This window comes from Panthera tigris, chromosome D1, assembly GCF_018350195.1.
Source record: "Panthera tigris isolate Pti1 chromosome D1, P.tigris_Pti1_mat1.1, whole genome shotgun sequence".
Taxonomy (NCBI): domain Eukaryota; kingdom Metazoa; phylum Chordata; class Mammalia; order Carnivora; family Felidae; genus Panthera; species Panthera tigris.
In genome coordinates, this window is record NC_056669.1 from 12,370,943 (window position 1) to 12,384,338 (window position 13,396).

General features: G+C 40.0%; 1 long non-coding RNA gene across 1 annotated transcript; it reads left to right on the forward strand.

Annotated features, from left to right (window-relative positions):
- Positions 1-205: 205 nt before the first annotated feature.
- LOC122231424 lies at positions 206-12,344 on the forward strand. The gene is made up of 3 exons (XR_006208666.1): positions 206-965; positions 1,061-1,188; positions 11,978-12,344. It is a non-coding gene; the product is annotated as an uncharacterized LOC122231424 (long non-coding RNA).
- The last annotated feature ends 1,052 nt before the right edge of the window (positions 12,345-13,396 follow it).

A 13,396-nucleotide genomic window follows, 5' to 3' on the forward strand; every position in this document is an offset into this window, starting at 1 on the left:
GTGTGGATGAAAGTCGGCCTGGAGGAGCTGAGCTTGGGGACAAAGTTCCCCCTTGGGAAGAAGAACTTCTTTGCTGGTTTGGAATGGCAGGAAGTGGACAGTTTAGGGAGCTGCGTTCTCTTAGGTGTGCATCCAGGTGCCATAAGGGATGGCTGTTTTTACGGACAAAGGAAATTTGACAAATACTCTTTAGGAGCAGCCAGCCCTCTTCCCGCCACATGAGGTGGCAGAGAGATGCTTCTGCTTCCTGAGTCAGCTGGACGTCCTGTGCATTCACGGAGGCTGCCCTGGCGTCCAGGCCTGTTTTGCTTCTGAGGGAAACCTTTTCCACTTTTCATTCTGCCTCACCAGCTCTCTGCCCTGGGCAATAGGATTCACTGTTAAATTAGAGACTGTATCCAGTAAATACTTTGATTCTCCCTTGGTTGTACTTTGCCCAGGTCATTCATTTATTTTTCTTACACACTTGTGTACTATTCTAGGGGTTCTAAACCACTTTCTTCTACCTTCTACCTTATTCTGTCCTTAGCGTGCTTCGTGAGACAGGTCGATAGGGTAGCCCCATCATTTTATGTTCGCATTTAACAGCTAGCAGAAAGCAATTTCAGAAGAAAAGTAGGACAAATGTTGGAGACATGGCGAAGGGAATTCCTAGCCATCCCTAGAAGGGAATTAGGGGCAAAGGGAGCGCCTGTTAGAACTATGTGTTAAATAGAAGCTTCCAGAAATGTCTGGTTGGCATCACATGTTCCAGGGCCTGCTCATACTAGAAAACCTTGTTTTTTTCCCTCAGACTGTCAGTGTTTGTTTTACACGGTTTTGGTTTTATAAACAGTAAAAATGTTAAGTTATTCTTAACTCTCTCTAGAGATCGCCAACTTTTATTTTGCCAGATGAGGATGTTAAAAACACCATCTTCTATCCATCATTTCATAAAAGAAAAGTCATTTTAAAACCTAACAAAGGTACGTACTTTCAGGATAAGGGACAGGTACTTTAAGTGGAATACATTTAGCTTTGTGAAAAATCCAATTGTGTCCTTGTTTCCATTGCACTTTAGATTAAAAAACACACCATTTTCATCCTTGGCCTGTATCAGTTCCCAGATTGGAGTTTGGGAATCACTGGTGTATTTATGCATGGGACATCTGTCCAAAGCACTCCTGGAAGAGAGAAGAGAGAAAGAAGGTACATTCTATACTACCCAAATAATTCTTTTTTTTTTTTTTTTTTTTTGACAGCTATTAAGTGAAAGGAATTGAAAGATGGGCAAAAAGACTTGCTGTGGTCTATATTGAGGTGAAGTTGTGGGATGGGTTAATGATCAGAACATCAAAGCAAGGGCTTTGTCCATGTGTTTTATTCTATTCTTGATCTTGTACAGTCTTTCCAGGTGATTCTCAGAATGCTGTGAATTCTTTTCTTATTTGAAACTTTGTTTTTCCAGTTTTGACATTCAGAAATTGTTTTTGTGTGACCTTTAGCTACAAAGTCTTTGATGTTCAGACACTGACTTTCTGCAGATGGGTGGGGACAGGTACGAGTTTTAAAGTTATTTGAGTTGCAGACAAAGCCTCAAAAGTTAAAAAAATAATTTCACTCGAAGTAAATCCCAAATCTAGTTTAAGTTTGAAGAATACAGGTAAGTGTTTCCTGTGTTTAACACTGGTTTTTGAGAAAAGCGTGACAACTACTTTTAAATACTGAGCTTCTGAAAGACCCTTGGATATGCAGTGTTACAGATCACTGATAAAAATAGTTCTAAAATTAGGTGGGAGAATGGTCCATGCTTTGGGAGGGGTTTTCTTCTCTGGAAATATATAGCTTCCACTACCTAAATGTGATAGCATACCTCCATAGTTCTAGAGAATTAAATTAGCTCTTATTTAGTTGATAGTGAGAAAATGACAATTTTATGAATAAAAATTTTTTACGTGTTTCAAAACGTATTGAAGATTCTGATTGTGCTGTTTGTTTCCTTATGAGGTATACCTGCACACAAAGTGTTAGGCTACAGAGTCAGGTATACAACACAGTGACTTCACAACACATTACTTGGTGCTCACTCTAAGTACAGCCACCCTCCACCCCCACGTAATGTCATTACAGTACTATCCACTATATTCCCTATGCTATACTTTTCATCCTCCTGCCTTATTTACTATATAACCGGAAGTTTGTACCTCCTAATCCCCTTTATCTATCTTGCCCATTCTCCTACCCAACTCCCCTCTGACAGCCGTCTGTTTGTTCTCTGTATTTGTCTTAGATTCCACATATAAGTGAAATCATATGGTGTTTTTCTCTAACCTGTTTCACTCAGCCTAACACACTATAGTTCCATCCATGTTGTTGCAAATGGCAAGATCTCTTTTTTTATGGCTAAGTAACATTCCATTGTGGGTGTATATACCACATCTTCTTTATCCACACATCTATCAGTGGACACGTGGGCTGCTTCCATATCTTGGCTATTGCAAACAGTGCTGCAGTAAACATAAGGGTGCATATATCTTTTAAAATTAGTGTGTTTTTTTTTTTTTTTGAGGGGGGGATGTTTTCTTTGGGATCCGGTAGAATTACTGGATCATGTATTATTTTTCCTTTTAATTTTTTGAGGAACCTCTGTACTGTTTTCCACGGTGGTTGTACCAATTTGCATTCTCACCAACCCTGCGCAACTGTTCCCTTTTCTCTACATTCTCACCAACACTTGTTATTTCTTGTCTTTTGCTTGCTAGTCATTCTGACAGGTGTAAGGTGATGTCTCTTCATGATTTTGGTTTGCATTTCCATGATGATTAGTGATGTTCATCATCTTTTCGTGTGTCTCTTGGCCATCTGTATGTCTTCTTTGGAAATGTGTATGTTGAGGTGCTCTGTTCATGTTTTAATTGGATTGTTTCTTTTTTTGGTGTTGAGTTGTATAAATTCTTGATATATTTTGGATATTAACCCATTAGTGGATATATCATTTGCAAATATCTTCTCCCATTCAGTAGTTTGCCTTTTTGTTTTATTGTTGGTTTCCTTTGCTGTGCAAAAGCTTTTTATTTTGGTGTAGTCCTAATATTTTTGCTTTTATTTCACTTGGCTGAGGAGACAGATCCATAAATATGGTGCTAAGGCTAATGTCCAAGAGATTATTGCCCTTGTTTTCTTTTAGTTTTATGGTTTCAGGTCTCCCATTTAGGTCTTTAACTCCTTTTAAGTTTTACTTTTGTGAATTATGGAAGAAAGTGCTCAACTTTCATTCTTTTGTGTGTAAACTGCCCCAGTTTTCCCAGTATCAGTTTTTGAAAGGACTGTCTTTTCCCTCTTGTATCTTTTTGCTGCTTATGACCATAGGATTGTGGGTTTATTTCTACGTTCTGTCCTGTTCTGTTCATCTGTTGTTGTTGGTGGTTTTTTTGTTTGTTTGTTTGTTTGTTTGTTTTGTGCAGTACTAAACTATTTTGATTATTGTAACTTTGCAGTATATCTTTAAATCTGGGATTGCGCTTCCTCCAGCTTTCTTCTCTTTCAAGATGGCTCTGGCTGTTCAAGATCTTTTGTGGTTTCATACAAATTTTGGGATTATTCTAGTTCTGTGAAAAATGGTATTGGTATTTTGATAGGGATTTCACTGAATCTAGATTGCTTTGGGTAGTGTGGACATTTTAATGATATTTGTTTCAATCCATGAGCATGGTATATCTTCCCATTTATTTGTTGTCTTCAATTCCTTACATCCATGTCTTGGAGTTTTCAGAGTACAGGTCTTTGACCTTCTTGGTTAAATTTACTCCTAGGGTGTGTGTGTGTGTGTGTGTGTGTGTGTGTGTGTGTGTGTGTGTGTGTGTGTGTTTGTGCAATTGTAAATGGGATTGTTTTCTTAATTTCTTTTTCTGTTAGTTCGTTACTAGTATATAGAAATGCAAGAGATTTCTGTATATTAATTTTGTATCTGGCAACTTTACTGAATTTGTTTTGATAGGGTGTTGTTGTTGTTGTTGTTGTTGTTGGGGTCTTTAGGGTTTTCTGTGTGTAATCATGCCATCTGCCCTCAGTGACAATTTTACTTCTTCATTACCAGTTTGGATGCCTTTTATTTTTTCTTGTCTAATTGCTGCAGCTAGGTCTTATAGTACAGTGTTGAATGAAAGTTGGGAGAGCGGACATCCTTGTCTTGTTCCTGATCTTAGAGGAAAAACTTTTAGTTTTTCACCATTGAGTATGATATTAGATGTGGATTTTTCATATGTGGTCTTTGTTGAGTTATATTTTCTCTAAGCCCACTTTGTTTAGAGTTGTTTTTTTTTTTTTTTTTTTTAATCATGAACAGATGTTCTATTTTGTCACAACCTTTTTCTGCATCTGTTGAAATGGTCATGTGGTTTCTATCCTTCTTCTTGTTAATATGATGTATTACATGGATTTGCAAAATTGAAACCACTCTTACATCCTGGAATAAATCCAGGTTGTTGTGGTGAATGACCCTTTTAATACATTGTTGAATGTGGTTTGCTGATAACTTGTTGAAGACTTTTGTATCCATGTTCATCAGGGATATTGGCCCACAGTTTTCTTTCTTTCTTTTTTTTTTTTTTTGTCTGGTTTTGGTTATTAGAGTAGTGCTGGCCTCACGAGGATGAATTGCAAAGTTTTTATTCCTCTTCTATTTTTTGGAATAGTTTGAGAAGAATAGGTATTAACTCTTCTTTAAATGTTTTTAGAACTCACCTGTGAAACCATATAGACCTGTACTGTGGTTTGTTGGGAGTTATTGATCACCAATTCCATCTTGTTACTAGCAGTCAGTCTGTGTGGATTTTCTATGTCCCTTCTTGATTCAGTTCTGGAAGAGTATATATTTCTAGAAATTGATTTGTCCAATTTGTTGATATTTAATTTTTTGTAGTACTTTCTTAGAATTCTTTGTGATTCTGTATTTGTATCCACATGTTTTTTTTCTTCCTTTCTTTCTGATTTTGAATCCGCTCCTTTTCGTGATGGGACTGGCTACAGGTTTATCCAATTTGTTTCTCTTTTCAAAAAACTAGCTCATGGCTTCACTGATTTTTTTCTAATTTTATTGTCTTTATTTCATTTGTTTCTGCTCTAATCCATATTGTTTCTTTCCTTCTATTGGTTTTATTTCCCCTTTTTCTGGTCCCTAGGTGTGAGGTTAGCTTGTTATTTGAGCTTTTTCTTGTTGCTTGAGGTAGGCTTGGATCACGATATATATGCCTCTTAGAACTGCTCTCACTGTCCCAAAGATTTTGGACCATTGTGTTTCTATTTTATTTGTCTTCATGTATTTTTTCATTTTTTTTTTTAATTGCTTCATACCCATTGGTTGTTTAGTATCTTGTTGTTTAACCTCCACGTCTCTGTTTTTTTCTAGTTTTTTTCTTTGTAATTGATTTCTAATTTCATACTATTTTGGTTGGGAAAGATGCTTGATTTCAGTCTTAAATTTATTGAGACTTGTTTTGTGGTCTACCATATGATAAGCCCTGGAGAATGTTTCATGTGGCCTTGAAAGGAGTGTGTATTCTGTTTTGATTGGAATGTTCTCTATGTAGCTCTTCTAAGTCCATCTAGTCTGATAAGTTATTCAGAGCCACTGTTGTCTTGTTGATTTTCTGCCTGGATGATCTATACACTGATACAAGTGGGATGTTAAAATTCCATCTTATAGTTGTTTTACTGTCGGTTTCTCGCTTTATGTCTGTTAATTTTTGCTTTATATATTTAGGTGCTTCTGTGTTGGGTGCATAGATATTTATAATTGTTAATTTCTCTTGTTTGATTGACCCTTTTATCACTATGTTCTGCCCTTCTTTCTTTGTATCTTGTTACAGTCTATTTTGTCTGATGTAAGTATTGCTACTCTGGTCCCCCCACCCCCCCCCCACCCCCGCCCCGCCCGCCTCCTTCTATTTGCATGGGATATCTTTTCCCATCCATTCACTTTCAGAGTCTATGTGTCTGTAGGACTTCAATGAGTCTTTTTTGTGCAGCATATAAATGGGTTATTTAAAAAATCCATTCATTTATTCTGTGTCTTTTGATAGTAGCATTAAGTCCATTTACATTTAAAGTAATTATTGATAGTTATGAACTTCTCGTCATTTTGTTAATTGTTTTTTGGTTGTTATTGTAGTTCTTCTCTGTTCCTTTCTTCTTTTACTCTCTTCCTTTGCCGTTTGATGCCTGTCTTTAGTGTTGTGCTTGGATTTGAATGTATTTTTGCATATCTTTTTATAGGTTTTTGTTTTGTGGTTACCACTGGATTCATATATGACATCCCACATTAGTTTGATGGTTGCTTAAGTTCAAACACATTGTAAAAACACTGAATTTATACTCCCCCCTCCAAGTTTTTTGTGTATGATGTTATATTTTATATATCTTTATTTTGTGTATTTATTTTGATTGATTTTTGTATATATAATTGCTTTTCCTACTTTTGTTTTTTAACCTCCACACTGGCTTTGTTTTGTTAGTGGTTAAGATACTCTCTTTACTACATGTGTGCCATTACCCGTGAAATTTTTTTCTTCATAATTTCTTTTACTTATGTCCTCCCATCCCCCCCCCCCCCCTTTTTTCTCATTTAAAAAATTCCCTTTGACTTTACTTGTAAAGCTGGTTTAGTGGTGATGAACTCCTTTAGGTTTTGTCTGGGAAACTCTTGATTTGTCTTTCATTTCTGCATGATAATCTTGCCATATTGAGTATTCTTGGTTGTAGGTTTTTTATTTCTCTCAGCACTTCAAATATTTCATGCCACTCCCACTTGGCCTGCAAAATTTTTGCTGTAAGATTAGCTGATAAACTTAGGGGAATTCCCTTGTATGTAGCTGTTTTGCTCCTTTTGCTACTCTTAAGATTCTCTGTTTTTTAATTTTTACCATTTTATTTATTATGTATCTTAGTGCAGACCTCCTCAGCTTCATCTTGTTGGGGATCTCTGTGCTTCCTGGGTTTGGATGTCTGTTTCTTTCCGCAGAATAGGAAAGTTTTAAGCTATTATCTCTTCAAATAAGTTGTCTGCCCCCTTCTCTCTCCTCTTTCTGGGATCCCTATCATGTGAATATTAGTATGCTTGGTGGTTTCACAGAGGTCCTTTAACATGTTCTCAGTTTTTTAAATCATTCTTTTTAAAAATTATTTTATTTTATTTTTTGATCATTTAAAAAACTATTTAAATTCAAGTTGGCTAACCTACAGTGTAGTATTGGTTTCAGGAGTAGAGCCCAGTGATTCATCTCTTACATATGACACCCAGTGCTCCTCCCAACAAGTGCCCTCCTTAATGCCCATCACCCATTTAACCCACCCACCTCCTCCACCCACCTCCCCTCCAGCAACCCTCAGTTTGTCCTCTGTATTTGAGAGTCTTTTATGATTTGCCTCCCTCTCAGTTTGTAACTTTTTTCCCCTTCCCTTCTGCCATGGTCTTCTGTTAAATTTCTCAAATTCCACATATGAATGAGAACATGCGGTATCTGTCTTTCTCTGACTAATTTCGCTTAGCATAATACTCTCCAGTTCTCTCCATGTCCTTGCAAATGGCAAGATTTCATTCTTTTTGATTGCCAAGTAATACTCCATTGTATATATAAACCACATCTTTATCCATTCATCTGTCGGTGGACATGTGGGCTCTTTCTGTACTTTGGCTATTGTTGATAGTTCTGCTATAGAAAAAATTTTTTTTAATGTTTATTTTTGACAGATACAGAGTATGAGTGTGGGAGGGGCAGAGAGAGGGAGGGAGACACAGAATCTGAAGCAGGCTTCAGGCTCCAAGCTGTCAGCACAGAGCCCTACACGGGGCTCGAACTCATGGACCATGAGATCATGACCTGAGCTGAAGTTGGATGCTCAACCGACTAAGTCACCCAGGTGCCCTGATAGTGATGCTTTAAATCCTTTTTTGTTGCTGTTGTTCAGCTTGGCTGCTGCTTCTTTACTTTATCCTCCAGATTCTGATCTGTTTTTCTGCATCCTCTAATCAGCTTTTGATTCCCTCTAGTGCATTTTTCTTTTTAGCTACTGTGTTCTTCAAGGTCTGACTGGTTAGTTTTTTATATTTTCTCTTTGTTGAACTTCTTACTGAGCTCACTTCTTTCTCAAATCTGTTATTTTTATGACTATTACTTTGAGCTGTTTATCTGGCATAGTGCTTATCTCTGTGATTTTGTCCTGTTTGTTTCATTTGGGACATACTCCTTTGTCTCCTCATTTTGTCTAACTCTGTTTCTGTGTATGAGGTGGGTCAGCTCTGTTCCCCGCTTTTGAAAGTGGGGGCCTTGTGCAGAGGTCCTGCTTTGCTCTGTAGCACAGTGCCCCCTGGTGGCCACCAGAACTGGGCGCTCCACAGTGTCCTCAGTGGGTTGCAAGTTCTGTTTTGGCTGAGACACTATTGTGTGGGCATGTTTGTCAGTGGGCTAGCTTTTAGCCCAGTTGACTGTAATGACACACTTCACCAGCTGCGGGCCACACTGTGCGGGAGTTTGCTCTGCAGGCTGTGGGAAGGCCCAGCTGTAGCTGCTGTGGGCTTATTGGTTTCTGGGGCTGGCATTCTGCCTAGCCACCTGTAGTTAACCTCTGCCACAGTTCAGGCCCACAAATGGCAGGCGTCACCCCCTGCACAGCCAACGGAAGGGCTCACCCACAGGAACTGTGGGCATGCTGGCAGGTTGACTTACCCCTCCCCACTACCACTCCAGGAGTCTCTTTGGAGTGGTGCTCATCCTGGCCAGGGCTGCCTGAAGTGTGGTGGGGCAGGAGCTGCTTTGGAGGGGCACCTGCTGGGGTGGGTGGGTTGGGTGGGGCAGGTCTGCAGGGGAACAGGCTGGGTGAAGGCAAGAAAAATGGCACCCACTGGCACTTTTGTTCCCAGAGAGAGCCCCTGCAGATCTCTGTTCCTCTGGCACATGTTCTAAGCTAGGTTGATAAATCTTCGCGTATGCCCCAGACGCTTTTCAAAGTGCCGTATCTGCTGTGTCCAGGGCTAAGTTATTTAGTATGCTGGCCCTTTAAGGGTGGGGACTCAGTTTCCTCCCACCTGCTGGGTCTCCTGGAGGTAAGCCCTGCTGGTTTTCACAGCCGGATGTAAGGGAGACTTCACTTCTCAGTGTGGGTCCCCAGGGCTGGAGGCGCCCTGTGTATAGTCTGTCCCCTCTGAGTGCACCAGGGATTTGGTTCCTAAGTGTGTCTTCAGCCCTTCTACCCTCTTCTATGTGGCCTTCTCTCTACGACCAGCTGTGGAAGATCTGTTCTGCTAGTCCTCAAGTCACTTTCAGAGTTCGTTGCTGTGGATGTAGTTGTGTCTGTGGGAAAAGAGGAGTCTGGTCCCCTCACGCCACCATCATACCCCAGCCGCCTCAGTGCTGAGCATCTTTTAAAAATTGGGGATCGAGCCAAAACTTACATTTCCCTCCCTTCATGGAGTTTATGTTCTAGTGAGCAAGACAGACATTAGATAAATAAATAATTGTGCTGTTAAATAAAAAGGTATTGTGGTGAGGACAAAGCATAGTGGGGATTTAGGGGGAGGAAGGGCTCTTTTATGTTACTTTATTTTTTTTTTTAATGTTTATTTTTATTTTTGAGAGAGAGACAGAGCACGGAGGGGAGGGGCAGAGAGAGAGGGAGACAAAATCTGAAGCAGGCTCCAGGCTCAGAAGTCTCAGCACAGAGCCTGACGCAGGGCTCGAACTCATGAGCTGTGAGATCGTGACCTGAGCGGAAGTCAGATGCTTAACCGACTCAGCCACCCAGGTGCCCCTGGGCTCCTTTAAATAAGGCGGCTAGTGCAAGATTGTCTTGATTGCACAACATTTTAGTCTGGTCCAGAAAGTTGAGGGGGAGGCTGTGGGAGGCACACAGACTATCGCCTTGAGGGTAGTAAGGGGTGTAGTGTATTCTGAAACTGTCAGAAAGTCAGCTTGGATGGAACTCAGTGAGGTGAAAGAGAGGGGAATACTCCAGGTTCTTTTTGTAAGTATTTGTTTAATGAATGAATGAATGAGCATGAGATTTTCATAGCCTCAATTCTGGCAAATCATTACTGCACACCAAATCCCTTATTGCAGGGTGAAAGAAGGTGATCATGAGTGAGATGGGTATCACTGGGGATGATGGTCAACTGGTCAACTCAGAGACTCTTGAGTAGTGACTCAGTTGGTACACAGATCTGGGCTCCTGAGGGTTATAGACCCAGAAATCTGATTTCATCAGTGCACCACTGGTCCCTTAAGAAGGAAAGTGTTCTGGTCATACACCCAAGGGACTAATGTGTAATTCTGAACGCTGGTCAGTTTACATTGGGATCTTTTTTTCTAATAAGCAAGATAACCCTGTTAATGTGTGCTGAGGCATCCCTTTTTCCAGCATCAGGGCATTGGGAAAATGGGTTTGTAATTGGAAGTCCCCCTAAGTAAATTTAGAGAGAAGAAAACTCTAATGTTACAAGTGTTTTCTGCATTTATTATCTTTTTAGGTTTTAGGGAAGGACTGGATTCGTGTGTACTTCCAGGTCACTGGTTTGATTTTACTGGGCTCCTTTTTTCATTATCTTTTGACAGTCTTTTTTTGTTTGTTTGTTTTGTTTTAATTTTGTGTTTAAAATTTATTTATTTTTGAGAGAGAGACAGAGACAGTGCAAGCGGGAGAGGAGCAGAGAGAGAGGGAGACACAGAATCTGAAGCAGGCTCCAGGCTCTGAGCTGTCGGCCCAGAGCCTGATGCGGGGCTCAAACTCACAAACCACGAGATCATGACCTGAGCCGAAGTCGGACAATTAATGGGCTGAGCCACCCAGGCACCCCCATCTTTGTTTGTTTTGTATGTATTTTTGTGTTTTGTATGTTAGTTTTTTTTTTATGATAGCTGTCTTTTTTCTTTGTGAATCCATGTATATAGCAGGCTGCTCAGGCCGGTTTAAAAATGTAGTTCTCCCACCATAAATATTTAAAGCAGATTGTGGGGGCGCCTGGGTGGCTCAGTCGGTTAAGCGGCCGACTTCGGCTCAGGTCATGATCTCGCGGTCCGTGAGTTCGAGCCCCGCGTCAGGCTCTGTGCTGACAGCTCAGAGCCTGGAGCCTGCTTCAGATTCTGTGTCTCCCTCTCTCTGACCCTCCCCCGTTCATACTCTGTCCTCTCTCTGTCTCAAAAATAAATAAACGTTAAACGTTAAAGCAGATTGTGTCAGAGGTGACACCAAAGCATCTTTGAACAGACTTTTTGCTTTAGTGAGGCCATCAAAATACCTCTTGGGTTATGATCATAACCAAATACTCTTGTATTTTTTTTTTTTTTCAATGTGAATAAACAATCAGAATACAAAAAGTGAGATGGAGATGCTAAGTAATCTGTTTAATAATAATAATTGATTCTCTTGGGGGAAAGTATGTCTCAGCAGAAATTTATTTTAAAAAATGTTTAATAGAGTGTTTAAGACATCTGCAAAAGTTGAGACTAGAATAATGAGCCCCCAAAGACCTTCAGCCAGCTTGAACAGTTATGTCTACCCTAGTGTCATTTATACCCCCAAGTAATCTCCCCCATTATTTTGCAGCTAACCCCAAGCAGCATATCATTATTTTTCCTGTAAATATTTCAGTATGTATCTCTCTAAGATAAAGACTCTAAGAAAATAGAAACAATAACCGTGATAGGATTTTTATTTCCCCCCCCCCCCCCAAATTGACAATGTCTTCCTAATACCATATAGTAAATACCTATTCTGTATTTCCCAAGTATAATTTGCGGTTGTATCTGGTAGATTGAATGAAATTTCGGTTTGATTTTCACCATATTTCCTTTTCCATACTTCAAAGGTCACTGGAGCCAGTAACTAAGTGATCCCGCATTAGAGGACAGGAGATGTTAAACCCTTCCTTCTGGCGAAGGGGAGAGAATCCAGAGAGTAATGTGATGTCAGGCAATTTTTTCTTTTTTTTCCTGGTTGTCTCCTTCAGGCTGGTAAAGAGTGGAAGATGGAAGGAAGAAGAACTCAGAGCTGACTAGGTATTCCAGGCTGGTAAAGTGTAATGACTTCAATTTTGGGTCTTGTTTTCATGGGTTACAATTCATAAGTTCAGTGACGCTTGTTCTGTGTCTACTATCCAGCATCAGCAGGTAGCCAAGCAAACTTGAGGGAAGCAGAGCTTGTAAGTTGCAGTGATAAACTGAACCAGTGGCTCTCAGCAGCCGTAGAACAGCAGTCATCGGTGACAAGTGACAACCCAGACATCCAGGCCCCTCGCAGGAATCCTCAGACATTCAGGAGGGACTTGAATTTCCTGTAGTAAAAGGAGAGGTTTGACTTCTTTTCATTAGATCTTACAGAAGAGGACAATTCCAGAAAGCAAGAGTTCTGGGGTTACTTGTGATGCACACAAGGTTTCATAAACCAGTGGGTACAACATGATGAATCAGTTAGGGATTATGGTGTGAAACAAACTTACTACATAGGCTTCCACTTGCTATAAAGTATCATTGTTTTTAATACAACATACACCCAAATAGGAAAATAGGAACACAACTTTTTTTTTTTATGTTTTTTAAGTGTTATTTTAATTTTAGTTAATATACAGTGTTATATTGATTTTAGGTATACAATGTAGGGATTCACCAATTCCATACATCATCCAGTGCTCATCACAGGTATACTCCTTAATCCCCATCACCTATTTTAACCCATCCCCCTGCCCACCTCCTTTTTGGTAACCACCAATCTGTTCCCTATAATTAAGAGGCTGTTTCTTGTTTTGACTCCCTCTTTCTCGGTTGTTTTTGTTTTGTTTGGCTTGGCTGATTTGTTTCTTAAATTCCGTATGGTGCTTATCTTCCTCTGACTGACTTATTTCACTTAGCATTATACTCTCTAGCACCATGCGGTGTTGGTGCAGATGGCAAGCTTTCATTCTTTTTTGTGGCTAAATATTATTCCGCTGTATATGCATACTACCTCTTTCTTATCCATTCATCATTTGATGGACACTTGGGCTGCTTCCATAATTTGGCTATTGTAAATACTACTATAAACATAAGGGCACAGAGGCCTGGGTGGCTCAGCCTGTGAAGCATCCAACTTTGTCTCCGGTCATGATCTCCCGGTTCTTGATTTTAAGCCCTGTGTCGGGCTTTGTGCGGGCAGCTCAGAGCCTGGAGCCTGCTTCGATTTCTGTGTCTCCCTGTCTCTTGGCCCCTACCCCCCTTATGCTCTGTCTCTCACAAAACAAACAAAAAAACCCAAAAAGAAGCAAACAAACCCCATAGAGCCACATGTATGTCTTTGAATTCGTGGTTTTTTACCCTTTGGGTGAATACTAAGCAGAGTGATTGCTGGATCTATTTTAAAGGTAGTTCTTTTTAAAAATTGTGAGGAACCTCCA